Here is a 19,518-nt window from a genome sequence, read left to right as displayed (position 1 = left end):
GAGAGCATAACACCTTAATTTTTTTTTAATCAAAAATCAACATGGAAGAAAAGAGTGAAAAAAGTAAAAAATAAAGATGACTTTTCTATACACTACCTCAGACAGTCCAAAGAAGCTGCAAATACACTCCAAAGTGAAAAAATTTCTCTGATTGTGGCTGGGAGAATGAAATTTTTTTCTCCATGTGTTTACAGGTAATGAAGGATAAAGTGTCTGAAGAGCCTTGAATGAAAACAGAAATGCAGAGGAGAGAGAAATGAGGATAGAGCTAATTGACAGGGGGAGTCACTTGGGGATGGTAGGGAAAATTGATCTTGTATTGGAACGCATACTAGATGACAGCAATGCGGTTGACAGTGCAAGAACCTGTTTGCAACTGAAAGTAACAATACCACAGTGGAACACAATACACTCACAGATGGAGTCCAGATTTTGGAAGACCTTAGCGTCTGCTATTACGCCAAGTTTGTTAGTATTAGTCTCTACCTTTCTAGCACTTCTTTTATCCTTCTTTACACAGTTGCTTCCCAGGCAGCTAGAGTGTACACAGACCATAAGAGCAAGTATTTACGGAAATAATACTTTTTTTTTTTTTTTTTTTTTGACAGCTCTGGCAGCAGGAACAGCAAAAATACTAATGAACTTGTGCCTCTTCTAAGCACCATTGAGCATATGGTTAGTCTTTGTTATCAGTCCAATATCTTGCGGCACTGCCCATCAAACTATTCTGCCTTTGTTCCAATGGAAGGAGATTTTTATGATGAGGTGTATGTTTCTCTATAATACATTGGGATGGAAAAAAACCAATTGAATCTTTTTATCTTAGAGGAAAAGAACTGATATATCTTAAGCACTGCTGATGCTAATCAAGGCAATAACCTTACCTATAAAGTCTCATAACACACATCCTGTCTAAGAGCTGACCCACAGTAATGAAAATCAGGGTTTGCATATATTCTTAACTGGAACACATTGTTGTTCCTTCTTTGTTTAACTAAATGGATTTTAAAACAACTGGTTTCTGAGCAATCTAGAAATTCCCAAGAATTTGTAAAGTTTATATAAACACCAACTCTCAATATGGCAGACAACTTATAGCACAGACATTATTTATGAACTAATGGATGAAGCAGAAATAAGACGATACATGGTACTAATCTTTTTATACTTCCTGTTACTGAGATTAATCAAACATATAAAAAACATTGCTCCAAGCAAGTCTATTCCCAAATAGAACACACGAGGCAGCTACCAGACTGTAAGTGCATTACTTCAAAGAAACAAAAAAGAAAAAGGCATTTTTCTTCTTTCTGTTTGCTTTCAATCATGGGGACAAAAAGATTATTAAAACAGCAGCACTAATTCCATGCTTCTGCAAATTTTTTTGGATCTAGCAGGTTTTACCCTCATCTCCCCCGCCACCTTCTATGATCTCTGTGATCTAGGTTTAGTTTGGCAGTCTATATGGGGTTTAGAAACATGAAAGTCAAATTACTTATTTCTAAATTTTTATGTATCATAAAAATACAAAGAAGCCTTTTTTTTTTCTCTGGCAAGTTGGTTTTTTGTTTGTTTGTTTGTTTTATGGCATTATGCTATTACTTTAGGCAGTTTTAAATATCATTTGAATGTCTCCCACACTTCAGTGTTGGAAACAGAAACCTCATTTCCACATGTGTCCATTCAGGAGCTTTTAAAATTTCTAAGCTTCAGCTTTAAAAACTGTACACATCCCTATGTCTACATTTTTGCAAAACAGGTATTCCCCAACGGTATTTGGAATTCAAAAGTCCATTAGTCTTGAGTCTATAGATGAAAGGAACTGTGAAGGTTACACTCTGGGCATGAGAGCATCCCCTCAGAGAATTGCCTATCTTTCCAACTTACTTCTTTGGGTGGAGAACACAAGTGGGACCTGAGAGAAAACACTTAGTGTACACTTTGCAATCTCCCCAAGGTGCTACCATATGCCATTAGGTTAACTTAAGTGGTTTCCCTGGGGCTATAAAGCACCATTTTTAGATTCTAAAATTGACAAGTAGTGTAGTTTAAAACATTGTGAGTTGAAATATTCCATGATAAATGTTCAAGAAATTGCTATCATTATGTAAAAGATATTACCCTTAATAGTCTGATGGTATACAATAAGAGTTCAGAAATATCCTGCAATTAGAAGCCTAATTTCAAACTCTCATTACTCTATAAGGTTTTTCTTCAAACTTAGTTTTGAATGGAATAGTTTTTTTCAGAAATTGCCATTCCAAAAAAACCCCTTCTTTAATGTCCAAAATCTGAAGATTCTATTTCAAAGTAATTAAATAGTTTTGTTTTCCATTCAGTTAAGCAGAAGGTAACATGATGGAGTAACACCATTATTTTGAGATGTAATTAAGGTATCTTTTATAGTTGTGACAGATCAATGTAAATATAATCACATACCAATTAGCAAGTAATTATTCTGTTACTACCTAGACTCATGCCTGGAGTTAGTAAGTACCCTGAACCTACCCTCTTAAACACAAGTGCAATTATTTAATTATATTAGATGTCTATACACTTAAGAAAATAGAAAATTTTTATACAGAAAGATATACAGAGCAACTATATTGCTACACTATGATGGTTACATATCTTAAATGGTCAGAAAGAATTACTAATAGTTAGGATTAGCATTAAATATTAATATTAACAGGCCTTGATCCTCTTACAGAAGCAGGATTGCATGAATCTGACCCATTAACAATTTACAATGTAAAACTCTGTTGAAAGATTCTGTGGGCTTCATTCCTTACTCACTAGCAGTAACTCAGGAATAGCTTTATTAAAATGTAGAGAAGAATCAAGCTGAGAAGCAGGTCCCTTATCAGCATTGTGACCTGTATTTATTATGTCAACTTTAATCTTTTTGTTTCATGTAGTTCAGGAGATACCTTTACCACAGTGGACATTTTATTTTGAATGTACTAACAGCCATTTTATCTCAGTCAGTCTAATAAAAGCACTAACAAAACCCGTTTTCCAGATTATATGTGTAAACTCAAAGTTTAAATATAAAAGCTTACGATAAAATGCAAAGGAAAAAATGTATGGCTTAAGGGAAACCAAACTCAATTTGTTGTCTGTCTGCTATTAAAGATGAGTGATGGTCCAATTTTACAGTTTTTTCCAGAGCTTTGGGTCATTTTGAAAATGGTCTTCACTGCTGTAACTATGACCACAGTTTTAAAAACTTAATCAAGATCAATATAAAAAGATTCCAGGTCACCTTCCTTGTTCCTAGGAGAAATTTTTCTTTGTTTTCAGTGTTACGGCTTTGGGATGTACTTTTTCTCACATACCTATTTTAGTTTATTCCACTCCAGCAAAAAACTATCTGCATCTGGGCAACTCTGAGATTTTTTTTCAAACATAATTAAAAATTAAAGATAAATCATAGTTTCATCTGTTTTCTGTTTCACAGCATGTCTTTTACTTCTCTGTCGAGGTCAGATCATGTTGCAGCTAATTACACGGTGCAAATCAGCATCAATCTAGAAGTCAGATTTGCAGTCTTTAGTATTTGCCAGTGCATTTTTTGTCACGTACATCAAAAGTGAGCATCAAAAATGTTCCAAAAAAGAAATCCAGTCTTGAGATGAGTCTAGAAGAAAGTTACCCACAGTAGTGAAAAGAATTGCAACAAATTCTGGAATCCCTATGTTTAGAGACTGATGGTTTCACCCTGGCATCATTAACAGTTGTCGGCAAGGACAGGGACACTGGCAGAAAAAGTTAATGCTTAAGTCCTATGCAGGAGGTCTGATACCTGTTTCAGGGAGCAATGCCTTACTAGCATACCCTGACTGATGAAGTCCTGCTTTACAGTAATCTCAGAAGTACCCACTTTTGCAACCAAACTTAAGGATTTTCTAAAGCCACAGTCTGTGCAAGTTATTATTCTGTACACAAAATGCCAGTCCACTTAAATGTGAAAATAACAAAGACAACAGATTAAAACACCTGTGTCTAGACCAGCAGATGAAAATCTGTGGACTGAATCAGTGAATTGCAAGCTTTTTTGGTGCCTTATTCCAAGTAGCTCAAGTCTTGTGGACAAACTGCCCATTACTGATTAGAATACCTTGGATGTGCTGCCGGAGCATATCTTTGTTTGGTTTCATCTGTAGGAAGTCCAGGTTATGCTCTGCAATGTGAATGCCAGTGCAGCAGTCAGGGGCAATCAAGACATCTGACTCAAGAGTAAACTCCTGATACAAAATAATGACTACCGTAGGTGGTCCCAATAGACCCTGTTGTGTTCCTTTAAAACAAAATGTTATTTGAAAACAGTAATAAAGTTTTTCCACATATTTCATGACTTAAGATAACTGTGAATGTTTATTAGAACTCCACGTTGAACTGTTTATTTAATGGATGTTTTAGATTTGACTTGAAACAGTCAAGGAACATCCCACACTTTCAAGCTACTTCAAGAAAGTATCCTTTACAAGAATGCTCTTAAAATACATGTAACCTATAAAAATAGAGAGTCAGGTGATGACTTCAATTTCTTAACAATGCTTTGATATTCCAAGTTTTTAAAACTCTTTATTATTTCTACTTTTACTCCCCCAGTAAATCACAATATGTTGAAATACAACATTCCAAATTTTTAAAACTCTTTATTATTTCTACTTTTACTCCCCCAGTAAATCACAATATGTTGAAATACAACATTTTACATTTACTATAATTATTAAATAGGCATTTACTGCATTTATCCTCTCCACTTACTATGTTTATCCGGCCCTGTCCCTTCTCACACATATTTGCTGTTTGGCCTCAAATATTAAAGGCTGTTTTATTTAAATGTTGAAATGAATTTTGTTTGTGCCTGCCATAGCAATGAGTCTGTAGACATGCTTCATTACAAATAGTATTAAGTTAAAAATCAAAAAAAAAGGGTTAGTCAACACTGTTAATTAATTTTACAGACTTTTAGATTTCTTTGTGCATAGCAGTGTCTTAGTTTGAAATTAGGTCATCAAGCACCTGATCAAATAGAGGTGAATTGGATTTTTCTGCAGTTCAGGTTTTATATATGTTTCCTAAATTTTTTTATTCATTTTCCCATTGAATGTAGATAAGCCAGTTTTACTTTTTATTTACCACAACATTTAGATGTAGCAGCCTAAAGAATGGCCTGCAAAAGTCCCACTTGATGATTTATTTCTAAAATCTAACTTATTTTAAAGGAATTTTTATAGAAACCATACATTATTACTCCAACATAAGTAAATCTTTCAACAAAATGCAAAATGTGCTATGATTTCATTCTTCGTTATTCTCACTTGCATTTACTTACAGTGTATCACTGAAGAATTCACCATCCATTTTTTATCATTAATCAGCCAGTAACACACAATCATAAGCTAGTTAATTCAAATAAAGTCACAAGAAGTTGAGATGAGTTTAGATTCAAAAATTAAAGCCCAAATGCATCACCTAGACCTGGCTAAAGTAATTTCTCTAGCCACCAACCATTTCTTAAACTCGGCTAGTTGGATAAATAGCAGAGAGACCTGGAGAGGTTTTACAAAACCCAAGTCACTCACAGGCAGTTTCTGCATACTGAATAAATACACCAGGAAATAAAAAGATCAAGGGAACAGTATTCATTTATTAAATGACTTTGTGTCATTTAACTAGAGATGCTGTGCATGGGATACAGCTTGTATACAAACTACCACCACATAAGTCTAAAGAAGAAGGGGAACAGATAAGGAAACATTCTAATTCAGACTCTCACAGCTTAAAAAATCTTGGCCTGTTCCACTACATGGAATGCCTTAAACTATCTTATACTGCTACTGCTTAGAATACATCTGAAGTTATATTGCATAGCTATATTGCAAGACTGATCATTAAGGAACTGGACTAGACAGGTTGCTCAGTAATGAGTCCCAGCCCACCTGAAATGCTCATTAATCACATCTACTGTTAATTTTATGACAATTAGGAGACAGTTACGTTAAACAACATCAACAGACTTACTGTCAAACAGTCCTAAGCGTAAGAAATACACTTGCGGATACAGTGCATTAATTACAAATACATGTGATTAGATAATCACGAGCTTTGACTGATTTTTAATAAGTTATAATTATTTCCTGTATTAAAAAAAAATGAAACAATAAACTAAACCTCTCTTCTTGTGTTGACAAAAACGTCAGAAATATACCAAAATATCTGTTTCTCTCTTTCAGATAATAATGATGAGAAAAGGGAGACTTATCCTTTGCACAGCCTACAGAACATTACAAAGAACCTCTGATAATGAACTATTTAGGAAAGCACCTGTTTAAAACTGAGACAGAGCTGTAGAAGTCCTATGCAAATTCCCTTGTGCTCACAAGAATGCATTCCTGGAACTAGGGTTTTTTATAAGAAGCTAACCAACAGATTAAGATCTTAATCTCTATAGCAAAACAGAAAAATTCAAGACATTAAACAAAATAGTTTACTACTAGCCACCATGAAAAAAACCTTCTTTTCTTCCAAAATCAGCTAAATATGATCTCATAAATTTGCCATTTTCATTCTTGACCTCAGTGCTACGGTTTTGGGTTCATGCAGACCTGGTTTTGTTGAAATTGTTTTCTATTAGGCTTTCCAGTAGAGTGTTGTGACCATGTATGATTATATAGTGCTCTCAGAGCACAGAAAATTACTAGTAATTTAGGAAAAAAATTCTACAACAAAAGCTGTAAGAATGTGCTCTTCAATTTAAAAACGTATTCACAGAACCTGCTTGTTTGTGCTAGTTGTAAACACTGTTTAAACCCACCACAGCCCAATGCATCATTCAAATAAATATCATGTTGTATCTTTGTCACTCTCTCCCTCTCCAGTGAATTTAAATCAACTTACAGAAATCTTTCCGTTGCCACTGAATACATAACCGCACCAGTTGTTTAATTATACATACAGCAGCAGGAAAGAAAACCAAAGAATGTTAGCACTGTCATGAAACACTGTATGAAACAGGAAAAAACCAAATAAATTTATTAAGCAGAGACATTGGTTTTGTCTTGATTCATTGATTTTCTCAAAAATAGGCAAAAAAAAAAGTGATCCTCCTTGGGTGTATTTAAAAATTCTGTTGACTTTTTATAGAAACAGATAATCCACAAAGAAAACAGAATTGAATCAATGATCATTGACCAGTGATCATTAGTTGTATATATTGGAATTGCAACCAGACCTTATATGCTAGCTTCCACTTTAACAGCTATTCCATTTTCTAGTGTTTAGGTACTATTCATATCTAATATTTATTTCAGCTAGCCTACTGTAAGTTTCTCAGTTACTGTATAGACTGATTTCTCTACTTTGGACTGAAATCCACTTTTTGCTACATTTTTTTTAACCAGACTAGATCTACTTTTTATGGAATAGACAAACCTCAATGCACAGTTTTTCTACAGTCTATTGTTTGTCAGCCCTGTTGATTATGACACACAGAGGATGTTAAGGGTCAGGTCACAGCTGAATAAGGACATCAAGGAGCTTATTTCATCTACATGCACTTTCCTACTTCTTCTAAATATTTTTGAAGAGTCACTAGTAGACCAAAGATATAACTAAAATACAGATCAACCCAAATATGGTCTGATCTTTTACTGTCTCTTCACCATCTTTCAAAAAGCACAAGAGTAATGAAAAAACAAAATCCACAACCTTAACTGCAGGACACAACAGCAAGTGTGGGTTACAACATGAAGTTGATAGTTAGATGAATCTGAACAAAGTAAATGGCTGCAGACAGAACCATGCATCTTGTAGCACAATATGACTTACCTCTGGCCATGCAAGGATACTGTAGGAAAAAAGGTGAAGAGGTATAGTTTTGACACTGGATTTAAGGGACCAATTCCAACTAATTCCATCTTTCAAACTTGCAGCTTTTCTGGACTCGCAGGCTGCAGGGCAGGTATATATCATAGTATGTCTCCAGCAGAGATCTCATGAAAAAGAGGGCTCCATCCACACCGCACACCCAGTTTAGTTTTTCTTCCTGTGGAAACCACAGGAAGTGAGTAGAACGAATGCACTCATGTCTTGCCTACATATGGCCCCAATATTCTTCCCTTAAATTTTAGAAATAGCTTCCATGTTTCAGTACAGTATTACATTACAGCAAGTTTGCTTATTGCCTTACACCTTAATTCAGCAAATAAAAGTACCTCATCACTTCTGGAACATACAGCATAATTTTGTTACTCTGTATATTTTCTGTTCATACATCAATCTGTTTTCAACAATATTTATGTTATTTTTACTACCAGTCCAAATATGAACAAGAACTAGCTCTTCTGTGACTTCCAATCATTTTTTTGCAGCATAATACACAATGATACACAAGATGGAATTATTTTTCTGCATTTTAATAATCTTTAAAGTAAAAATAAAAGGCAAAATTATGTTGGATCAATGAAAATCTGCAAACGAACAAAACCATTCACAGTCCACATGTTCTGAGAACTGAAATCATATCATAATAGTCCTATTAAAGCAGAAGAGGCCACACAAATACCAGACATACTTTACAGAAAGATAAGCCTCAGGATTTAGGGGGGGTTCTCTTTTGTTTCAGAAATCAAGATTAGAACATTTATATAGTACAGGATATTATGCTAATATTAAAACATGTATATAAAACCCCCAGTAAATCTGATATGGATAACATTACTCAAATTTTATAAAGAAAAAGTTAAAACTATTTACACCTTGTGTGAGCAATACTTTCAAAGGAGACTCACAACTCTATTCACTCTGGATATAGTCCACCCAAATGTTCTTTTATGCTAGAAGACACATGGGAGATAAATAGGGCTGCCTCTAAATGACTGTCTTTCTTAGAGTCATTCCCTCCGTCGTGTGTCGTCCCCCCCCCCCCCCCCGCCCCTACACTGTGTATTCTCAGATGTATTCAGATATGCTTTGACATTATAGGATGGTTTCAACGTTCAGTCCTTTTTCTGTACTATGACTACACAAGCATTAGGAAATACTGGAAAGCATATAATTTTGGTGACCTGGATTTCATTTTCTACCCTGATGTTTTGAGGCTAAAGATGTCAATTACAACAGATTCCAATTGTCTTCACAGGGGGACAGTATTTGGTTGCCTAGTAGCAATGACAGTAAATGTTTGATACAGCTTTTAGGTTATCAGCATACTTTTGTTCTGTCATGCTAAAACTGTAATAATGGATCTGTAGTGATTTCTGTGATCTGCGCAGCTAGTGACTTCTGGTTGATATTAGGAACCTCATGTATTTAAGTCAGACAGCGAAATTTTTTTCTCTACTTGCTTCCATTGACATTTTTTAACCATGGTTTCAGATGAATTCCAAAAGAGGGATAGAATTTGTGATGATAAACTTCCCTTTACTCATTCAGTAGGCTTCTCAAAGACAGTTGTTACAGGCAAACCCTTTTTTTTTTTAATCCTCAGCTCTGAAGTCTCAGAAATGAATTCACAAAGCTACGTATCACCTGGTACAGCACACTGACTATCCTTAAGTGTATTCTGTGAGTCATTTGCAAACACAGACTTAGCACATGCCTTCCCATTATTTCCTACCTCTGCTCTGTTTACTTGCTGGCCCTATTTGTGTGAAGAACATGGAGCTGTTGTTCAACTCCTGGCCCTTGCACACAAGATTCAGAAAAACAGAGCAGGCCAGGATTTGGGGATGTAAGCCCTAGGAGATGAAGACTGTCTAACCAAAAGAGTGATGCTCCAGTAATAAACATATCTGAAACTCTAGGCAGCCTTCCAATGCAGTCTGTATCTACTTTGGCTCAAGGATAGTCTGCTGCTATGAAGGAAAACCCTGCTTATCCTTTTTGTTCTCCACCCCTCCTTTATTCTGCTTGTACCCTTCAATTTAATTTAGGTTTCATAGCCACAATCAGATTTACTGACATGACAGCAAGCCATTCCCATTTTTTTGGTAGGTTATTTTTCAGTTGTACCAGCCAATTGATCCAACTTAACCTTTTGCCATACAATCACTTAATCCAATGTGAAACAGCAATGGAAATGAGCTGGAGAGCTGCAACCCACAGTTACACTGAATTAAACCTGTGAAACCAAATAAAGCTTTAGGATGCACTTACCAACCACACAAATGCTAGCACCTGCTCCACATTGTCATGGACAAGAGGAAGCAGAACAACTCCCTTTATCGGTAACTTGGATTTAGACTGAATTATGCCACTCCTGAGATGCCCAGCACACTTGTCAATGAATGTCAGAGGCCATGCCTTTGCATTTCCATGAAGTGACAGCCCAGAAAGCCAGAACCCAAAAAACCTCCAGAGATTCATGATGGAGAAAATTAGGCTGGATGCTTCAGATCAAGCATTCTAGGGAGTAGATGAGTCTGGTAGGTTGGTGTTAAACTACACTGAGACGGTGAGCATCCAGCTTGCTTGGTATTGGTAAGGTCTCTGGTGTAATAGCACAGCTAGCAATATGAAGGTAGAAAATAGAAACTATTAATTATATTTCTTTGATTTCTATTTTGAAAGAAGAGTTGTACAGTACAGTTAGATTGCCCAGAATATTTGGAACTGCCGAGGATTTTTTTCTGATTTCCCACAGTAGAAATTATTTTTTTTTAAAAATAAATTGTCTGCCCCTCCTCATGCGATGTATTTAGTATTCGTACATATTAAATTCATTTGAAAGATACCGAGTAATATGAGCAACAAAATTGAGCAAGACTTAATGTGTAACCACTGTGGACTGAATTGGTTCCTCTCCTGCCTGTTTTTATAAAGCCGTACACATGAGGAACACCATAAGATTCAGAATACATAAATGGGCACCTGGTTATTTCCCAGCATACTTGTCCCTACTCATATCATGCAAATGTGTACAACCTCTAGGGCTCATAAAGGGCCATATCCAACATTTCCCATCGAGGCAAAGTTCCCACTTAACAATCCCAGTCTGACATTTTTGCTTGAGTAAAGGCTGAGGAACAGAATCCAAACAAGTAGCTTTAAGTGCAGATAGGTTTTAGTCAATCTTGGAGAAAAGCAAACCCCTCCCAAAGATGTTGCTTCCCTTGCTATAGGTACTATAACAAAAAGAGAACTAGCACCACAGGAAACAATTAGACAATGTTTAATTACATGGTGAGTCAGCTGCAGCATTAATCAGCACATTTGGGAGACTTCTTAAGTCATGGCCATGTATATTAAAGACAAGAGATATTTATAGATGTACAGTACAATACAAAGAGCGGGTCTTCCAATGGTGCTATAAGAAGTACTTCTCTCAGGTCTCATACAATTTCAGTAAATGCTGCCTGACGGTTATTTACAAGAGAATAAAATTGAACTCCTACATCATGAGGAGCAGGGAATATATATATTATTCTTAAATTTAGGTAGAGTTACTTAACCATAGCTGAGGAAGGCAAGGTGTATCTGTGGCTCACGGAAGTTTTCTATCACGTTACAGTGCTCTAATACAAACATTATCTCCTTGTGAAATTCAATCATATAATTGTGCTGTATAACCGAAGACATCATATAATCAGTCCCACATTATTCATAGGATTAAGTCTGGTAGCTGTCAAATGCCCAACTGTCAGCTTTCAACATGCAATATGTTGTATAGCTAGACCCACTGAAACAAGTGCAAATTAAACTTGTTTCGTTATGTGGAATCACAGAGTCCTGTGAACAATAGTGCAAATGCCTGTTATCTCTGGATGTCAAAGGGAAGAAAAGAAAACTGTCTGTCTTATTATTTTGTATTTCAAACTCTTGCAAGCTATCCAGGCACTATCAAGCAATTTATTCTGTTATTGAACTGACTGATCCTTATCTTTTGGTAAGTAATAGGTGGGATGGACCAAGAGTTTCATTATAAGGATATAGAATAACCAGGTATAAAACAACCATTGCTCTAGTTTTCATAATTTTTAAAGCTCAGCATTAAACAGCATCTTACTACTTTTTATCAGAAAATAATCATTTAGAAAAACCATGAAAACTTTAAGTTCTGTGCATTTACATTAGACTGCTAATAGATTTTCAAAAACAAAAATAAGCCCACAGTACTTTTTGTAGTATAAAATGTGTTGTTGTCCATTTAGACAGAGAAACAGTCCTGAAAGGATTATATTTCTTTTTAAGTGTTTATCAGTGTGAAACTATGATTACCAATAAAATTTGATCATAAACAGATCATATTTGGTGCTTTTATCCCAATAATTTCCAATAAGACAACATCTGTGGTTCCTTATATTCCTTCTGGAAGTTGGTCCTCACGCCAGCACATTTTCATTCAGTGAAGAGCCCTTTAAGACTTTACTGCAGTGCATAAATGCTAGTTTTTCTATAAAGAGGGACTTTTTAAAAAGACTTAGAAAAATACCCAACACTTCCAGCAACTCTGAAAGCACAACACTGATTTACTGACAAAATCAGGACACAGGGGAGAAGCTTGAAAAGCTGCATGAGCTTTGTGCATACCTCTGAGCTGCGGGGGCCTGAGGCAGCTCTGGCTGCCTCACCACCCTGAGGGGGGCCAGCCGCACCTGGGAGGCCATCTACACCTCTGCCCACCATGACACCCCCCCAACTCTGGAAAGCCTGCCTGAGCAGCAGCATAGGCTAGAATATTTTAAAAAGAAACTTAGGGCAGCCAGGGAAGCCCAACTACAACGGAGTTTACATGCACCATGGTTCTGCGGCTTGCTCCCAAGGTCTGGGTCTTCTCACTGGCAACTCAGTTATTTCCCCAATTAACAGAAAATATTTTCAGGTGCCAGGAAGCTCTTTTTACACAATTGCATATGCACACCCTTACACACACACACTTTGCACCCTCCACACTTTGCACCTGCCTCTCACCTGGCGGCACGCAGGCCCCAGACAGCTCTGCCCCTCATGGGGGCTCAGTAGTTCCCTCAGGAAAGAGGCACCTTCCTGTTCCTCCTGGGCCACTGACTACAGGAGCATAACAGAGCCACATGAACAAAACGATCAACATCTTCACCTTCTTCCCACCTGTCTGCTTGGCTTACATGGCACTTTAGTCAGGGACCATGCCTCTGGAACATTTACATCACTGCCTGACCTACGTTGAGGTTATGAACCCGGGGGAGTACGGCTGTGCAGAAAGGCAACGCACGGGGTGTTACAGGCCCCACAGGCCTCAGGGCCAGGCAGCAGGCTGGTGCTGGGCTCTTTCATTTCCAAACAAATAGCAGAGCAGCAAACTTCTGTCAGTCATTATGCATACACTTAATTTGAGATATTGAGTAGTCTTGCAGATTCTGAAGAGGTTAAAATTCAGTATATAAGTCTGGAACACCCACTGCAGGAGGGGTTTAGCTGGTTCCCATCAGGTGGCCATTTGTACTCCTTGCCTCAGGAAAGGACATGTCTAAGTGTGGTTGAGTTACTAGAATTAAGAAGGGTTTAAAGAAAGCTCAAACCCCACGGTCATCTTTTTGCTACCCCCTGCTGCAGCAGCATTCTCACACGGCAGCTTCACTCGGATTACACAGTGCTCCACAGCGCTGGTCTGCAGCTGCCCATGGCACTGAGTTGGCTGCATGGATGCTGAACTATTTCATGCCTTGCTGTCTAGCAAGAAAAATCACTTATTTTCTCTCTCTATTCTTATTTCTTCCCTGTCAGCACAGCTATTCACCTTTCCTGTACCTCAACAGCGACTCCCTTTGCACTGTTTTCCAAGTTACAACCCTTCCTAAAAACTTGAAATGTTATGTGTTTTAATAAGAAGCTGGTTATCACACCACACAAATATCTGCAGTACAACACATCTCAGTACCGTGAATTTTAGTAGAACCGAAAATTTATTTCAATGTCAAAAGAACACACACAATCTGCCTATGGTTTATTCTCAGGTTACTAAGGGTAGCATGAAATATTCTCAGGCACAACCATGCAAACTGTCCTTTAAAGACCTCTTATTTTAACAAAATGTAAGGAAATAACTCTGCATAGACATCTATAGGTCCCTGACCGCCCTCTACAATTTACACCGGTCAACAGAAGATAAGCAGAAGACTATAAAACTGTCTTGGTGGCAATATACCTACAATTCTCTTGATCAATATTTGCCCTGTAGTCTGGATGGACTGAAAATCCAACAACTTGATGGACCTCAAGGTGATGCAGTAACCATTTGCAAGAAAACAAGCAGTCAATATTAAAATTTCATTTCAAAAGACTGTGCCTTAACCATTTTATAAGAGAGCCACCAGAGCATACAATTTCTTGACTAATCTAAAAAACTTCTAATGACATTGTGGATACTCAGTCTTGCTGACTGAGCAGTTGGGCCAGCAACGATTCATGAAGTTCTTGGGGCACTGCTGAGATAAAGCAGTCCCTCCCATCCAGATTGGCTTCATTTGTAAACTCAGATAGAGAGCCTGTGGTAATATGTAGGTTTCAATGTGTTACTCCTTTACATCAGTGTGCTCCAACCACTGTCACCCAAGGGTATGGATCCCATTTGGTGTGGCAACCATTTTCTTTTTTGGCTGCGTTGTTACAGCATCAGAGGATAAAAGTAATGGGAAATTATGGAAGATACCATGCATAATGGAATAATGCCACAGTGAAACAAAGAAAACTAACTGGAGTTTCTCCTTACGTAGACACTGGTTCTCCTGAAAACATTTGCTTTGTGTTCCATTGTTTCTGCTTTTCTCCTCTGGATGAAAGTTAATTACAAATCTTATTTGCAATGCTTTCAGTGAGCTGGGCTTTTTCTAATTATTTGCTGTTACGTTGTATGGTCTATTCACCACAAGCAACATGTTTACTAAGATGAATATAAATAGAATTGTTAAAATTCTCCAGCTCTACTTTCTTCTTCCTCCTATTCCATTTCTCAGGAGGTATGATAGTTTTAAATGTACTTGGAAAAACACATAACCAATTGATTTAACGTTGAACAGAACAGGATTAAATGATTTGCTGTAAGCCACATTTGCTTGCCAAATTTTTCGAGGTTGCTTTGCTTTATTAAATGTATTATATTTTTTATTTTTGACAGAACACAAAACAAATTGCAAAATAACAGCTGGGTGGACAGGCAAAAAAATACTTTGTTAAAGGCAGGCAGAGTCTTCTGGTCAGAACATTTCAACTTCAAACTACATTTTTGGGTTGGTTTTTTTCGAGTCTTTTTCCAGTCAATAAACTCATATTTATGTCAACCTTCCTGAGAGCTCATGTACATACTTGCAAGGTATATTTCAATCAATTTTCTATACAATCAAGACATTACATCTTCTATACTATGCAGTTTTATTACTAAAATTATATGATGTTCCTATTTGATTGTTTTAACTGCAGAACTGTTTTGCTTTTCATAAATTGAAAGTAGTACTATGTTTAACACAGCAACATGTGACACGGTGGAACTCATAATCATTATAATAAATCAGAATACAACATGAGAATTTATAAACCATTCCTTCTTTACAGCTTTCTTCTGTCCTGGCATAAACTCAATTGTCAAAAACTTATTCAAAAAACTTGGAACATGAGCAAGTGTTTGTGAGATTGGTAGCCCTGATGACAAATGTTTTATTTACTTGATTTTGTAGAAAATTATGAATATTTATTTCAATGTTATTTGAGCCCCTGGAGCTCTATAGCATCTTGGGTTTAATTGCCTAATTTGAAAGAATTTAAGATTTTAAAAAAGCAAACTGTAACTGGGACTGAGGAGCTTCTGAACTCTGCTTGGAGTCAGGAGTCAACTCTAGTGGCCATTACTTCTCTTATTTTATATTAAATTGCTCACCACATTATGGTTTCATTCTACCCACCCTCTTCCTTCTCCATAGACTCTATCCCTGAGAAAAAGTGTTGCTCTGTTTTGAAAAACCTGAGGACTGACCAGTTTTGCCCAGGCTGAGTGGGCTTTCAGGCAGCTGGCAGCCCTAAGCCACATTGTAATTGCTGAGTCAGGCTGAGGTCTGTTCCCTGCAGGTGGGACACTTGCTGCATACACAAAACTGACCTAGTCACAGACGTCAAGTGGGCTTTCAGCTGCACAAAGAGCAAAGAATTACAGCTGGAAGTGGAAAAGCATGAGAGAAAATTATATTCCTCCTCCAGCGAGCAGTCGAAAGCTTCTGTCCCTTTCCAAATCTGGTTTCCTTTTGAAAGATTTTTGTAAAGAGACTCTGCCTTTGGATACAGTAACTACCACCAGCAGCCACTGCAAAGACACCACAAAGTTACCATGACATAAAACTTCCCTATGAATTATTAATTACTACCTAGGTAATCGCGACACTGTAAAAGATCACAAGTGGAGCATTTCAGAAATGTTTGCTATATGAGTGGAATTTCTGCCACTCCATCACCACCTTTCAAGCTGATCCAATAACAAGGATGACTCTTCTCAACTGCTTAAATTGTCTGTCACTCAAAAAAAGCAAAAAAAAAAAAAGAGCAGCATATTAGAAGCCTTTTGATTGTTATCGTTGACTTCAAGAGTTTTAACTCATTACGAATCAGTAGGAATACAAGATGATTATCAGTTGTCTGTATCTTCCAGTGCTAAGTGGAGTTTGGACTGAACACCACTGAGCTGGCATAATGGGATTTCTATTTGCAATGATGGTCACATTTGTCTCTTCAAATAAGTGAAGCCTCAATAGAAGATTATGGGAATCAGAAAAAATAATTGAAAAAAGGCCTCGGGGAACTTTAAACAGCAAGAGATTATTACAAACATTTTTAAAGAAAATAATGAAAGCTTGGAAGCGATTTTCCTCTTATGCCCTTTTATACATAGAAAAGATACATTCTGTTTCTTTATTTCTGACTAACCATTTTTTTTAGATCCACAGACTCTGCTTACATAATGCATTATTCCACAAACACACCTCAAGTAGCTTAAAAGGTGGGAAATAAATTCCCACATAGATTCCTGAAAGTAAAGCATTGCCAATGTATTTTCTATGCAGTACCTATTTCTACCAAGCTGTCAGCTATTCTACTATGTATCTCCAAAATATGAATTTTTATTATACACACAAAGAGCTAATCTGCAAAATTGGCATCCTTGTTCCTCCTGCATTCTGCATTGAAGTGGCATGCTTTGCATATATCACTGAACCGAGGAAGTAAACCTCTAGGTTTCTCTAGCGCAGTTATGTTCATGCCTCTCAAATCAACTATCATAGTGGCCAAACCTTAGTTGCTCTAAAATTAAACCACTGAGAATATAACATTAGAGAATGACTAAGAATTAAGAAACATACACAAATAAAAATCAGTCCATCTGTCAGTAAACATCCATTGGCCAGTCATTTATATTACGATGTAGACCTAAAGATAAAATTTCCAACAAAGCTTGTTATTTAAAATCATAAAAGTACTGAAATTCACAGTTAAAGATATTATAATCTGCTCCATACAAATTACTTCTATTCTTAAAACATATTTATGTGAATTTTAGAAAAGATGAATAGATTTGAAACAAAGAGTGTTCTCATTTTCATTGCAAATGAAGTATTTCTGTTGACAGCTATGACGCTTGGCTGCTTTTTAAGTATCACTTTTTGGTAGTAACAAGTTCCCATTTTGGTGAAATACTGTTTAGATTTGTCTCAATACTTCACCCTAGATCTTTGGAAACATAACTGTAAAACCAACATTTTTTTAATGATTTGCTGACATGATATGAAAATGTTCAGTTTTCTAATTAAAGACTGTCCAATTCCAACATTGACAAAACTGCATACTCAAGGCAGGACAACTGAATATGGTAGTTAGCCATGTAGAATGTAAATTCAATGGGGAAAAACTAGTGAAAGTTAAAAAAATCTGAAGTAGTGAGGGAAGATGAATTGTCAAGATGTTACTTACAAAAATTCATAGCTGTATTTACATGTGCAGGAATATAGCCTGGTTTGTCATAACTAAACCCCTAGCTTAGGTTTTGGGGTTTATAGTGAATATATAATAGCGCTGGAACATTTCCCAGAAATTTTTAGGGCCTGACACTAGAAACATTAAAAAATAATCTAAGGACTTTGTCAATTAATCAGAAAATACTTAGGGAATTATGTTTCTGCACAACGATAAACCAGTGGTATATTTAAAGACTGACTGAAGCCCAAGAAACCATGCTCAGGCTAGAAAAAGAAATGCTGAAAACTTCTGAGTGCTTTCATGAATAAAGAAAAGCCAAAAGTGGTCAGTAAAGAATTGGACTACAAATCATTAGAAGCTACATTATAGAACCCACTGTGTACAACACCACCTACACATCAACAAAGGACTGCAAAATTGCAGAAGCATTTGTCAAATATGAAATACTTCTCCAGTGAGCAACTTCATATAGTGGACACATTTTCAAGAGCATCTATAAACACTGGAATGAAGGATATGTATAGCATTGAGTGTTTGAAACAAGTGTGTATATATATATATAAAATATATTAATCCTAAAACATAAGATGATATAGGATCACAAACATTTCAGAGGGTGAGATGATCTTGATAAATTGAAAAAACAGACATAATCCAATAAGGTACAATACTATATGGAAAAGTATGAAGTATTGAATTTAGGTAGAAATATTCTGCTACATAGAGCACCAGGAGCAGCTGGTTAAGCAAAACTTCTGGGTTTACAGGAATCCACAAACTAAGTAAGAATCAGCATCATTCTGTGATATATATATATATATTTTTTAATCAGTAAGATTTTATGCAGGTCACTTCAAGCAATCCTTTTACTTTGTTCAGCACACTTAACATCTTGTAAAAAGACAAGTGAATCAACTAGAAAAAATCTAGAGGAGACAAGAAAAATGACTGGAGGTCTAGAAAATAATTATTTGTTAATCTTGGGGAAGTACTGAAACAGTAGCTCTGTTAATGCAGAGAAGCAAATATTGAAAATCAGACATAAAGAAAACCTTTACATATGTAGAATGCAGCAAGAAAAAAAGATAAAAACCTGATCATTTTTTTTAATACATCTAGGTTTCAGAGAAGTAGCAACACTCGTAGATTTCAATGAGGAAATTGAGAGTGTATATTCGGAAAAAACTAAACCAACATAAGAATCAGGATAGCTGAATATTGGCAATGTTGTTCATATGTGAAGGCATGGAACCCTCACTGTTGGTCTTTTTCTAAAGACAGACACGTAAGTTGCTAAAAATATATGTAATTTTGTGAAACAAACTCCTGTCAATTTTGAATATTAATGTAGAGCAGAACAGCAGACCTAATCACCATTCCATGTATTGCCAATACTTTTATTTTTTCGTAACTATTCTGTGGTTCTAAAGGAGTAAAACCACCTAAACAGTTGAAATCTACAATTGTTTGGATGACAGCAAAAAATAGATATGTCCTGGTGTACACACACACACACCCCTTAGAAGGATGACAAAGCTGAAACATAAGTTTGGGGATAATTCCACTTTCTCTAAT

The sequence above is a fragment of the Falco rusticolus genome, chromosome 15, assembly GCF_015220075.1.
Source record: "Falco rusticolus isolate bFalRus1 chromosome 15, bFalRus1.pri, whole genome shotgun sequence".
Classification (NCBI taxonomy): domain Eukaryota; kingdom Metazoa; phylum Chordata; class Aves; order Falconiformes; family Falconidae; genus Falco; species Falco rusticolus.
This window is presented reverse-complemented; position numbering follows the sequence as displayed.